We start from the raw sequence: 12,977 nt of genomic DNA, 5'->3' as shown, positions 1-12,977 counted from the left end.
TTCTAGACAGACTGGAAAACTGGGTCGGGCTTTCTGGGATGGTACTCGAATGGTTCAGGTCAGAAGGGAGAGGTTATTATGTGAGTATAGGAGAGCATAAGTCTAAGCAGACGTCTCTGACATGCGGAGTCCCACAAGGCTCAATTCTTGCACCGCTCTTGTTTAGCCTGTATATGCTCCCACTAAGTTAAATAATGAGAAAGAACCAAATTGCCTATCACAGCTATGCTGATGATACCCAGATTTACCTAGCCTTATCGCCAAATCCTTGTTTTATTTTTGTGATTATTTTACTTTCTTTTATGTAAAGCACTTTGAATCACCATTGTGTACAAAATGTGCTATATAAATCAACTTGCCTTGCCTAAATTGTGTACGTGAAAATATTACCTATAAAGCCACAGAAGAACTGTTGTGCATCTCCTAATAAAACACAATAGGTGTTGGACTAGAAGCAGCACTGCACAGACTGTTCTGTGTGTGACATGAAAATCAAATAAGTCTTGCTGTTTTGCTTTTTTGTTAAAGCAGTGTTTCTGTTGTAAAATTATACAGCTACAGTTGTGTTGCTGGGTTTTAAAGCAGGTTTGATTTCGTTTCTTCCTTATCACTGTGTATTTACAGGATTTCACTGTCCACTTTGTTCAAATGTAGTTGAATGGCTACACATAGATGTGTGCACACAATGTCAGAGCTGTGTGAGATCACTACCATCCTGCTTTTGTGGGGGTGTTAAATATTTATTTATTTTTGTTTTGTTTTTTTCCCCATAGGTTTTTAACATTCTAAAAGCTCTTTATTCCAAAGATACTACACGCTAGTCAGTGTATTCAGTAGGTGAAATGTATTCTAAGTTGCTTCAGAAAGTATTGCAAGTATTACATACAACAATAAAACAATGCATTGACATAAAAAAGGAAATTTACTTTTGCTACTTAAGTACTTTTAAAAGCAAGTACTTCTGTACTTTTACTTAAGTAAAAATCTGTCTTTACAACTTTTACTTGTAATGGAGTAATATTTGACCAGCAGTATCTGTACTTTCACTCAAGTAATGGAGTTGAGTACTTTGTCCGCCTCTGCATTCAGGCCTTAATTTGCTCGAGGCACTGCAACAGTGGCGCTATGGAGTTTGCATCTCTCCTTTTCAGAAGCAGATGAATTTGGGTATCATGTGCATAACAATGAAAGAAATGTCATACTTTCTAAAAATATACCCTAAAGGAAGTATATATAAAGAAAAGAAAATAGGCCCCAAAATGGTTTTTGACCTTTGATAATTTAAAACATGATCAAAACGGTGATGTGTTTTAATGACAAAAGTTCAAATAAGTGAGCAAATGAAAAATATCTGTAACGGCCAAAAAATTCTTATTGGTGTATTCCAATAGTGCAAAGATTTTTTTATGTCAGTCATTGATGTAAAAAAAAAAGTATGTGCTCAAAAGTTAAAGGGATAGTTCACCTAAAAATGAAAATTCTGTCATTAATTACTCACCCTCATGTCATTCCAAACCCCCAAGACCTTCGTTCATCTTCCAAACACAAATTAAGATATTTTTGATGAAATCCGAGAGATTTCTAGCCCTGCATAGACAGCCCAGAAAGGTAGTAAGGACATCATTAAAATAGTCCATGTGTGGTTCAACCTTAATTTTATGAAACTACGAGAATACTTTGTGTGCGCAAAAAAAATTAATAAATAATGAAAGTGAAGTGACATGTGGCCAAGTATGGTGACCCATACTGGGAATCTGTGCTCTGCATTTAACCCATCCAAGTGCTCGCACACACAGTAGTGAACACACAGCCGGAGCAGTGGGCAGCCATATTGCTGCGGCGCCCGGGGAGCAGTTGGGGGTTCGGTGCCTTGCTCAAGGGTCTCACCTCAGTCGTGGCATTGAGGGTGAAAGAGAGCGCTGTTTATTCACTCCCCCCACCTACAATCCCTGCCAGACCTGAGACTTGAACTCGCAACGGGTTACAAGTCCGACTCTAACCATTAGGCCCCCATTATTATTAATAATAATAATGACTTTATTCAACAATTTCTTCTCTTCCGATCAGTCTCCACTGTGGTGCTGCTGACACAGGAGTCGGCGTTCTGACATACAACCCGGATGTGCAGTGCCTTGTTGAAAAGCAGAGGAATGCACACGCTTGCATCATGGTACTCTCGTGAATGGCGGTGGAGACTGACATGGAAGAGAAGACAAAAAGAATTCTCATAGCTTCATAAAATTATGGTTGAACCACTGATGTCACATGGACTATTTTAATGATGTGCTGTCAATGCAGGTTCAGACACCTCTCGGATTTCATCAAAAATATCTTAATTTGTGTTCCGAAGATGAGCGAAGGTCTTACTGGTTTGGAACGACATGAGGGTGAATCATTAATGACAGAATTTTCATTTTTGGGTGAACTATCCCTTTAAGTGTATTAGAATTTCTCATTCTCATCTGTTTGATATACAGACCATTTTGTCTAATTTTAAATGTTTTAAAAAAAACATCATGCCTTTAACTCACAGCCTCTGTCACTTTGCCCATTTTCCGACTGACAGGGTGCAAAATAACAGCTAATGATAATGGATAATTTTGTACAGGAGAAGCTGAAAGAATGGAACTTGCATGTCCTGATACCAAGCTTTAAAGTAAACTTTATTTAGGTAAAATGAAAATGCACTTCTTCATATGTTCATTATAACCCATTGTGCTCTGGGTAAGCCAGTTTTCTTACATTCTTCTCTTCTTGTCTCTTTTCTTCTTTTTTCTCTTTACAGATGAACAAATTGATAGAGAGACCCTACTGCTGCTTGATAAAAAATCACTTGAAGCAATGATAGATATGCCTACTTCTGAGATTTAAAATGCACCTGAGAGAGCTGCTTGTGAGTAAAGAAATGCACATTTAAGATGGGATATATCTGCTTTAAATGCAAAAAGACTGTTGGGGCCAATGTTTGTTTTTAGTTTTCTTACCAAAGGAGAATGCATAATATAGTTCATCAAGTTATTTTGAGTGAGGCCAAGCTGGGTGTCACAGGACATTTAATTACAGCAGATCATTTAAGCGACATCTGCTCCAGCATCATGTAGAGACTGAGGCAGTAGAATCCAGCCAGTCAACACACTTGCATGACACATTGACATTTGTGGTCTGACAGCAGACCTCCGACTTCTCACAGTCAGCCTTTCGAAGAGAAAGATAATGCTACTGATGACATGGAATGGGATGAGTTAGAGCAGAACATTATCAAAGACAGAGTGGCTTTGTTTCTATCAAAGTTGAGAGCAAAATCATCTATGATGTCTGCTTCATCACCCTGTCTAGTATTTTTGTAGTTCTTTTTGAAGTCGGATTGTGGATGGCTTGTTGGCACAGTCACAGAAGCCATAATCATAACTTGTGATTCAGTAATTAATCTGTGAGAGAGCCTAATACAAATTTAATCCTCTACTATTTAACTATCTACTGTCAACTTTGTAGTTCAGCAAACATCTAGTCTGGTCTTTGATATCATTAGTGCTTTACAAAGACAGACAATGTCAACAAAGGGACTCACAGACAGGGACTGTAAAACAGGTGGCAGTGCAGGATACTTTCCAAAGGATTCCTTTAGATCCACTACTGAAACTCATTCTTGAGAGTCCAGGGACAATGGAGAAGATAATGGAGTTGGAAAGGAAGATTAATGACTCAAACAGTCTGGATGACACCACTGTGTTTAAAACAAGTTCTGTTTTGCCCACTGAGCCCTCTGTTCCTCTTCTGTTGTATAATGATGACTGTGAAATGGTTAATCCACTAGGCTCCAAGACCTCAATCTATCTCAATCAATCCAATTCATCTATTTCACTCTTAAATGAGTGCCTTTCATGTCTTGATTCTCACTTTCTTAAGGCAGATGATGCCAAAACGTATGGTATATAGATGCTGTCCTGAAGTCAGTTGTTGATGATATCAGTGACTTGGAAACAAATGGTGTGGAAGTAGACCCGGCTCACTTCAAAGGCACAATGGGTTGCCCAAATTTGTGGGGATAATTTGGGGCTAAAATTAATCCTTGGCTAAACAGACAGCTTCTCTGGGAACAGTGTCTGTCGCTGGTGCCATGTGACGAAACAGTTCATGCGAACACAAACAAAGGACGATCCATCACTGTTTACCAATAAGGATGGCCATCTTTCAGATCTGGTGCAAAGTAATCCAACAGAAACTGGCCTAAAAAGACAGAGCATTTTGGACAACCTGAAGTACTTCCATGTGACAGAAAATGTAGCCCCAGATGTCATGCATGTTATCCTTGAAAGAGTAGGTGCATATGAAATTAAATTGGTATTAGGCTCTCTCTCATCTCACAGAAGGTAATAACCTTAGACCAGGTTAATTACCGAATCACAAGTTATGATTATGGCTTCTGTCACTGTGCCAACAAGCCATCCACAATCTAATCTCAAGAACTAAAAATACCTGACAGTTCGAGGAAGCAGACAGCAGCACAAATGTGGTGCCTGTTAAGGCTACTTCCTTTGATGATAGGAGATCTTATTCCACAAGGAAACAAATACTGGGAGCTCTTGCTGCTTTTGTTGACCTGTATGGAATATATTTTTTCTCCAGCCTTAACAGAAGATGTAGTATTATTTCTCAGCGCCACAACCTTTTCCTAGAACTCTTCCCTTATAGACACCTAAAGCCAAAACATAATTTCATGATCCATTATCCAGGTGCCATAAGGAGACTGGGCCCTCTGGTGCACAACTGGTCCATGCGCTTTTAGGCCAAGTATGTTTTTTTTAAAAGGCTTGCCCACGTCACATGCAACTTCAGAAACCTTTGCAAAGCAATGGCATTCAGGCATCAAATGTTGCTGTGTTACAGTCTTTTGTCTGAACACATATTTCATCACAAAGAACTTGGTCCTGGTTGCACTACTCCACTTGCTTCCACTGAGGGATTTGATCAAGTCTGCCACAGATTTGAGCATACTCCATCATTGACTGAAGTGTATGTACCTGCGGCTGTCAGATCCTTTTCCTATTCAGTGCCCAAACTCTGGAACAACCTACCTAGCGCTGTTCGGGAGGCAGACACACTTTGTCAGTTTAAATCTAGATTAAAGACTTGTCTCTTTAACCTGGCATACACATAATACACTATCACTTTTCTATAGTTCAAATCCATTAAAGGATTGTTAGGCTGCATTAATTAAGTCAACCGGAACCGGAACACTTCCCATAACACCCGATGCACTTGCTTATAAGAAGAATGGCATCTACGCTAATATTAGTCTCTTTCATTCTTATTCCGAGGTCACCATAGCCATACAGATCCAGTCAGATGGTCACTGTAGCCACACAGATCCAGACCATATCCAGAGCAGACAGTTGATCAGCACCTAGAGACGACCTCTACAGCCCTGAATGTCAGCAGAGGCCATGTCAACTAGAAGAGCCCCAGAGACAGATCCCCTGCAAAGACCTCATCACCTTGACGACTATCGGCACAAGACCAGGAGAACCAGATGAGTCCTCTGCTCAATCTGACTTATGTTGCAGCCTGGAATTAAACCACACCATGCTGGTTTCATCAGGCCAGAAGAGAAATGGTCCCCCGACTGAGCTTGGTTTCTCCCAAGGTTTTTTCCCCATTTCTGTCACCGATGGAGTTTTGGTTCCTTGCCACTGTTGCCTTTGGCTTGCTTATTTAGGGACGCTTGACTGATTGCACAGACACTATTGGAAGAGAGCTGAACCTGATGATGACACCACTGAATCATCAATGAACTAACTTTAGCTGGAAAAATTACTCTTTGTTATATAAATATAACAAATATAAATAAAAGTGACTTGACTTGGGTGAATTGGAAAGAAACAGAATATCATCCAGGAATGACTCTCCTTGTGTCTCATTCTCCAGATGGTGAACCTCAGTTTGGAACAATTCAGAAGATTGAGGTTTTTGATTCTGTCATCAAGTTCATTGTTAGGAAATGGGACATAGTAAGATTTGAAAGACACTATTTTGCATGCCGTGTCATTCCCACACTGTCATTGACTCCATTGATGATTACCATCCTCTCCATGTAGGGATGTCAAACAAGGAAGGGGACAGCAACCACTATGTGTCCATGCCCTTCCGGTTGTTTTAAATGTCCCCTTTTTCAAAAAGTTTTATTTTTAATTTTAGAATTAAGTTGTAGAATAAATGTCAGTATGAAAAATCCATGTCATATTGTAGCTTTATATTTGTTACAAGAAATGAAACCATGCCCATGTAGGTTACCCTTTTTTCCATGCATTTTTTTTTCATCCAGAGGAGACCCAAAGTGGATCAACTTCCGGACCTCCTGTGGACCAAGTGCCCCACGCTATCCTAAGTGCCAACATTTGTATGCGTTATCGCATTTCCGTACTTCAAAGTAATTAACATAAAAACAAGCACATTCAGGTCATGTCATAAATTAACCACCTTGCTGTTCCAAGCCCCTAAGACTTTCGTTCATCCTCTGAACACAATTGAAGATATTTTAAATGAAATCCAAGAGGTTTCTGTCCCTCCATTGACAGCCTATGGCAACTGTTCACAAGGCGTTTAGCTTAACAGTTAGCTTGCTAAAAAAGATTTAGACAAAGATAGATGCCAGTAAGTTTAGTATCATACCATACTTAAATATGAAAATAATTTGAACTAATAGTTTTAACTCATCACTGTACCAGTGTACAACAGAAGAAGAAACTGTCTTCAACTTGCCTTCTGTAAATAGGCTATATTAATTGTTGCAGCCTGGAATTAAACCACACCATGCTGGTTTCATCAGGCCAGAAGAGAAATGGTCCCCCGACTGAGCTTGGTTTCTCCCAAGGTTTTTTCCCCATTTCTGTCACCGATGGAGTTTTGGTTCCTTGCCACTGTTGCCTTTGGCTTGCTTATTTAGGGACGCTTGACTGATTGCACAGACACTATTGGAAGAGAGCTGAACCTGATGATGACACCACTGAATCATCAATGAACTAACTTTAGCTGGAAAAATTACTCTTTGTTATATAAATATAACAAATATAAATAAAAGTGACTTGACTTGGGTGAATTGGAAAGAAACAGAATATCATCCAGGAATGACTCTCCTTGTGTCTCATTCTCCAGATGGTGAACCTCAGTTTGGAACAATTCAGAAGATTGAGGTTTTTGATTCTGTCATCAAGTTCATTGTTAGGAAATGGGACATAGTAAGATTTGAAAGACACTATTTTGCATGCCGTGTCATTCCCACACTGTCATTGACTCCATTGATGATTACCATCCTCTCCATGTAGGGATGTCAAACAAGGAAGGGGACAGCAACCACTATGTGTCCATGCCCTTCCGGTTGTTTTAAATGTCCCCTTTTTCAAAAAGTTTTATTTTTAATTTTAGAATTAAGTTGTAGAATAAATGTCAGTATGAAAAATCCATGTCATATTGTAGCTTTATATTTGTTACAAGAAATGAAACCATGCCCATGTAGGTTACCCTTTTTTCCATGCATTTTTTTTTCATCCAGAGGAGACCCAAAGTGGATCAACTTCCGGACCTCCTGTGGACCAAGTGCCCCACGCTATCCTAAGTGCCAACATTTGTATGCGTTATCGCATTTCCGTACTTCAAAGTAATTAACATAAAAACAAGCACATTCAGGTCATGTCATAAATTAACCACCTTGCTGTTCCAAGCCCCTAAGACTTTCGTTCATCCTCTGAACACAATTGAAGATATTTTAAATGAAATCCAAGAGGTTTCTGTCCCTCCATTGACAGCCTATGGCAACTGTTCACAAGGCGTTTAGCTTAACAGTTAGCTTGCTAAAAAAGATTTAGACAAAGATAGATGCCAGTAAGTTTAGTATCATACCATACTTAAATATGAAAATAATTTGAACTAATAGTTTTAACTCATCACTGTACCAGTGTACAACAGAAGAAGAAACTGTCTTCAACTTGCCTTCTGTAAATAGGCTATATTAATCTGTCTGAGAGTTTTTTTAAATAAGCGCACTCCCCTTACTGGCGGTAATGGCAGTAATGTCTGCACTGCCTGAACACATTCATTATCGTGAGAACCACATCAATACTTATTTCCATTCATCTCTAAAGAACAATGAACATTTGTCCTAGTTAGGGCGGAATTTCCTCTTACCATGTATGGAGTGACATTCGTGTGGCCCCATGCTTTCCTAACCTTGCGTGCAATTTTCCTATTAACAATTAGTGACGGCACAGAGTGACAATTAGCCTTACAGAAATCATAATAACCATACTTTCCACCAAAAATAATACCTGTTGTACATGTATTATTTTTGGCGGAAACTCTTGTAATAAAACTTTGTAAACGTAGCCACCACTGTCAAAAATAAATAAATCGACAAAAGATTCCAATCTTGAATGGAGATGAACAATTGTTCAAACAATTGAACAATTGTTTGAATGAGATCCCATATTAATTTATGATCGTTTTACACAATAACTCTATGGTTAGTATTTTTTCCCACTGGGAATAGTTTGAAAGTAACAATAAAATAAATAATATGCAAAAGTCTCAAGACAATGGATAATCAATTTACCAGCATGTTAATTGTTTTAGGTTTGCTTTTCCCTTTGAATCTATTGATCATCAACTAATTTCTGACTGAAAAAGAATATTATTTTGTTTCAAATGACTCTCTCCCCTATGTCTTTGCAAATTATTGATTAATTTTACATGAACTCTCTGGCGCTATGCTGAAAATAAATCTAATTGAACATAAGTTTAATGGTTAATGACAAAATTGGATAATAACCCTATATACTTGAAATACTGTAGTGCTGTAGATTCCAGGAAACAACATTTCTTTACACCTGTAAACCGGCTGATCTGGACTCCATGTTTGTTCCAGGAATTTGCTCTCAGGGCACTGCGTCCAAACCGGTTCAGTTGCGGATATACTGCTTTTAATTAATCAGCTAGAAAGAATTTGTCGTCACAGTCACAGAGAATGACTGAGTCACCTTGTAGGAAACATTGAGTAGTTCTTAAATAAAATGAGTTGAAGACAGCTGTTTACAGAGACAAAAGTGTTTTTATGTATCAAAAAATATAGTGATCATCATGCCTAACATATACAGACATGCAAAACATTTTTGTGGGCATATTTGATCATATTTACAATAGTCAGGTTCACAGTCTTATGGCCAAAAAACTGTCCATGACCCATTGTATTAAATGTAACTACCATAATATTGCTTACAATCAAATAATATTCGTACTATAAAGGTATTATGTTGCACTAAATAGTCTCTTTGGCAGCTTTAACAATCCTAGACACAATGTGTCAGCGGTATGTCTACAGCAACCAGAAAAGCTCGTTCAATAGAAACTCGGATGGCACAACACTCATTCCGCAGTAAAAGATGACAGTGTCCTTTTGTAAATCCCTTTGAAAAAGAATAAGGGTTCTTCCTCGAGTTTCACTGACCTGTGTGTCTGACGGTACGTCAAGGGTGTGGCTCAAAAACCTCAAGAAATTTGGAGAAGTCCACCGGGATATATTGTGAAGATAGCCCCCCTTTGTGTGCACCAGTAAAACCTGTTCAACCTCATTATAAATGTATAGAAACCCTCTATTACAACAACATTAGTCAAATAACTTAGACCTGATTGAAAACAGAATTTTAAGCAAGTATATTAGGTGACGCTAAAATGAAGGGGAGTATCTAAGCATGCCATTGTTTGAGGCACACAAAGGTAAGGCTGCTTTAAAGTGGTTCAATAGGAGCAATCCAGCTGAACTTAACTGTGACAATTTAACAAAACAATGTAGTAATATATTTAAGATAATAGCTTTCAGTGCAGCCACAGAAGGTCAACTCTTGTTTTATCCAAACCGTTGTATGATCTCCAGGTTCATGTAATAAACCTAAAATCCAGTCATTTTAGAAGTGTATAGCATTTGGCTTCCAAAATTTGGAAGTTGGAATGGTGGTTCCAAATTGTAAACCCATAATCCTTTGCTTCACTGGGTAAATTTGGTGTCACTTCCTCCTTCGGCAGCAACAAGCATAGCAGCGTCCCACCTGCTCGTCGCTTTCTCTCACAGTGTAAGCTGGAGGGGGGTTCTGGCTGCCGTTCCTGGCCTCCCCGTAAACCGGCACACTTGAGGTGTTGTTCTCCCCTGGGGTTTTGAAGCTGTTGTAGGGGTTTAAGGCAGAGTTGCGGTTATTGTAGGTGCTCTCTAAGGCCATCGGGTTCATGATGATGGTGCTGGAATCACCCTGATCCCGCAGCTTGGCACGAGGGATGGTGACATCCCCATAGGGGTTTTCAAGAGAGATATTCATGGTCTCAGGCTGGAGAAGCAAGTCGAAGAAGAATAATCAAGAGCCTCGGTTCCTGTTTCAGTCTGTTAAAACTGTTGAAACATAACTGGTCCTGAATATATGACTTTACTTGGATATTCCTAAGGAAAGAAAATGTATGTCATTGTGTGAACTTGTGCATAGCAAATGAGAGCTTGCTAGACGAAACATCTTACAAAAACACAGTATATAAAAAGCTTATTGTTGATTCAGCTGTTGTATAAAATCAATATCACACTTGCACGGTGTTCGTGGTCTGAATAACAGCAGGCCAGTGATTATCAGCGGCCTCATACTTGATGCTCAGAAAACAGCACGATTTCGAGTCTGATACTGCTTAAATTAAGGTTTTACGTATTAATTAAGTATTTTTGTAACATTAAGAAATATATAAACGCTCAGTTATTATTGCAACTGTTTTACTACTTAGTTTTTAAATGATGTTATGAGCACTTGGTATTATAAATAAGACATTACAAGATTCTTTTTACTATTTCTTTTTCCCACCAAATAATTCTTAGACTCAAATACATCTCATTTACTTGTAATAATAATAATAATAATAATAATAATAAACAAAAAACAGTTTACTTTTCCTGTGTCAGTGACCACTGAAATATACAGAGAATCTGCTTACCGGCTGAGGCCTGCATGGGGGCGATTTGTTTGGTGGGAATCCGTTTTCACAGCTGCACGCTTTTTCTGCTGTAACTTCTGTTCTTCCGTGTTAACGAAATAAGGTGAGACAAACCTGAGCCACCAGGTTGGAGGGAAAAGGAGGAGGTGGCTCTCCAGCTGACCGCGAGTCTTGTTTAAACATGGCAGTGTGTGTGTGTGTGTAACCCCACCCTTGGGCGTTCAAGCTCTCTCTCTCTCTCTCTCTCTCTCTCTCTCTCTGTGTGTGTGTGTGTGTGTGTGTGTGTGAGAGAGAGTGATGGGGGAGGAGGCCGGTTAGACTCAGTTCAGGAATGTTAATGATGAATTCACTATTAACATTTTAGTATGACAACATGTTGCAGGACAAGATTCTATAAAATATACTTTTGAGCCAAAGTACCTACCCAAAAGCTACCCAATGTAGCTACTTTGCCCTGAAGCTAATATTCTAATAGGGCTATGGATGCTGTTGTGTAAGATGGTTATCCTTTGTGCAAACATTACATTGCTTGGCATGAGAGGAGTACACAGCCTCTTGTCCACAGCCTTGTTTTAACTTCGTTAAACATTAACTGAACTGCTTTTCAAACTACTGGAAAATTAGATTTTTTTAAGGTTGCTGCAGTTTTTGAAATGCTGAGAGAGAAAGAAAAGCTGTCTGTTTGGGTTCAGTTATTGTTGAAAAAGTAAGGTGTTACAGAAATGCTAGCTTTATATCATCAGATTTGGTTCAGTCATGATGTATTTGTAATGCCACAAAAGTTGCCCTGCAATGTGACATGTTGTGCTTCCATTTAAAACAACAATAACATTTTTGTAATTATTTTGTTACTGTCATGCAGCATTTATGAGCAAATAAATGCTTTAGCAAATTAATTTGAGAGACTATGTACATGGCAAATTTGTACTTTTAAAAGGTTCACCCAAATGAAAATTCTGTAATCAATTACTCACCCTCATGTTTCATTAGACTTTCATTCATCTTCAAATCACAAATTAAGTTATTTTATTATTGCAACCTTAGCAATTTCTGTCTCTTCATTAAAAGTCCATGCTACCAAAAGTTTGACTCTTCAAAAAGTTCATCATCAAATTTATCATATTTGATATTCTCTACAGTATGTGCATTGATCAATGTAAATAAAAGTCGGATTAAACCGCTTGGTTCATATGATTAAGTTTACAATGTCTTTTTTTTTTTGAAGCATTACATTTTTGCTTGCATGGACTTTCAGTGGAGGGACAGAAAACTTGTCCCAGAGTAATTGATGACAGAATTTTCATATTTGGGTGTACTATCCCTTTAACAAACATGTTTATACAATATTGATTAACTGTTTTGGATAACAAAATACATTGATGTGGCATTTTCCTTTGCAAATGTTTGAAAATGTACAAATTTATATTACATTTCATATTGATAAATTTTGAAAATTTGGAGATTTACAATTTTTTAGGAACCTATGCCTACACACACACACACACACACACATATACTCAGTGTCATCACATTAGATAGCAAAATGTCAAATCAAATGGTGTTTTTTTAATGTTTTATTCACAAAATAAAACAACCTTTTGTTGGATTCAAAATAGACATACTGTTCAAAAATGAAATCAAAAAGTATTGTGACCTTGTGATTGTCAAACATTAGTGAATTATTAATGTGATGAACTACACCTGTGGTTACTCTGCTACGACACCTGTGTGAAATCACTGACAACAGATGAAAAAATCATTGTAAAAATGGCTTTGAGAAGTGAAGTTAGGTCGGGGGGGAAATCCAGCATCATTTGCTTATATGCAGATATGTTACTGTGTAAACTGATATGGACCTACTGTATATTTGAATTGTGAGATAAAATCTTAATCTAAAATGTGTGTGTGTGTGTATATATATATATATATATATATATATATATATATATATACACACATACATA

The sequence above is a fragment of the Sinocyclocheilus grahami genome, unplaced genomic scaffold, assembly GCF_001515645.1.
Source record: "Sinocyclocheilus grahami isolate Dianchi unplaced genomic scaffold, SAMN03320097.WGS_v1.1 scaffold342.1, whole genome shotgun sequence".
Classification (NCBI taxonomy): domain Eukaryota; kingdom Metazoa; phylum Chordata; class Actinopteri; order Cypriniformes; family Cyprinidae; genus Sinocyclocheilus; species Sinocyclocheilus grahami.
This window is presented reverse-complemented; position numbering follows the sequence as displayed.